A 1765-nucleotide genomic window follows, 5' to 3' on the forward strand; every position below is an offset into this window, starting at 1 on the left:
AAGGCTGTTCACCATGAACTTCCTTTTTTTTCTCTTTTCCTCATCTCCTGTCACTCAGATGCCTCCTGCCACTCTCTTCTCCTTCACTCCAGGCTCACATGGTAAAGTGGTCTTACTCCTCATCAAGGCTAAGCCCATGTGATTCCATTGCATCCCGTCTCCTCCAACAGACTACCCCCTCCGTCATCCCCACTCTTTCATTATTTTTAATATCTCCCTGTCCACTGGCTCATTTCCTCCTGCCTACGAACATGTCTGTGTCTCCCCATCCTGAAAAAAGCCCTGACTTGATCCTTCTATCCCTGCCATCATCCCATATCTCTTTTGCTCTTCATAGCTAAACTCCTTAAAAAGTCCATCTATGATAGGTGCCTTCATTTTCTTTCTTGACCTCTTCATGAATACCTTTGGAGAGAATAGTTTTGGTGGAATGATAAGGAGCCAGATTGTAAGGGGTTAAGAAACTTTGTATTTGTGTCTTCTCTCCCCTAATAGATGGTAAGCAACTAGAGGGCAGGGACAGTCTTTCATCTCTTTTTGTATCCTTGAGGCTTAGCACAGTGCCTGGCACATAGTAGATACTTCACAAACATCTATCACTGAACAGCCTTATCTGTAAGATTTTACAAGTGAGTTTATATTGTAAGCCACTGTTGGCCTTGGCTACCATGTCTCTTCCATTGACAAATAAATCAATTGTTTGTTGGATGCTTTGGGGATTTAACTTTTAAATTAAATTTACTTTAAATTAAACTTAGATTTACTTAACTTTCCTTTTTTTGGACAATTGACTTAAATAAGTTAAACTTCTATATAAAATTACTCTCAGAGGTGCCTGTGTCCTTTATTCCATCTAGATTCCATTCCCATCATTAATTACCTGTTTAAATGGGTCAGGTTGGAGCTGTTTTAAATATATGTCATAGATTTTTCTCATTTTAATTTTCTTCTAGCTTTATACTAATTTGGACATTTGCTCTAACCAGTTGGTAGTGTGACTATATAAAGAAACAAGTAAATGAGAAAGGCCTTTCACATCAGCAAACAATAATTTCCTGTCTTTTAAAGTCTAATCAGTTTCACTTTCTGTGATATGTATGATTTGTTGCTCTGTCATATGACTCTTTTCTGGAGGTGTAAGCGTGAACCTTTGGTGTAGACTACAAGTCTATCACACGCCTACTTCTTGGTCCATATTTTCTATTATCTTATACCCTGTTCACCTTTTCCTATTTTTGCGTTGGAGTCTCTGAGTGCCAAAATCTTTGTGAGAGGAGAGAGGGTCCAAAGCCCTGATTTCACTGATCTAGAGATCCTCTTTAAGGGTGGGGAACCTGTGGCATGTGACCCTCTAGGTCCTCAAGTGTGGGCCCTTTGACTTCAAGGACCTAGACTTCAGGACCTAAAAGGTCACATGTGGCCTCAAGCCCACAAGTGACCCACCCCTGCACCTAGATGAAGAAATTCCCTCTACCAATGCAGGCCATTCACTTCTTGAAACTGAATCTGGAATCAGGAAGCCCTGAATTCAAATGTGACCTCAACCATTTACTGGCTATGTGACTGTGGTCAAGTCACTTCACTTCTGTTGGCCTCAATTTCCACAACCGTCAAATGGGGGTAATAACAGCACTGATCTCCCAGAGTGCTTGTGAGGATCAAACAGGATAAGGTTTGTAAAGCACTTGGCATAGTGCCTGGCACATAGTAGATGCTTAATAAAGACTTGCTTCCTTCCTTCTTTACAATTTATAAATAGGTGCCT

This window comes from Notamacropus eugenii, chromosome 5 (genome assembly GCF_028372415.1).
Source record: "Notamacropus eugenii isolate mMacEug1 chromosome 5, mMacEug1.pri_v2, whole genome shotgun sequence".
In the NCBI taxonomy this organism is placed as follows: Eukaryota; Metazoa; Chordata; class Mammalia; order Diprotodontia; family Macropodidae; genus Notamacropus; species Notamacropus eugenii.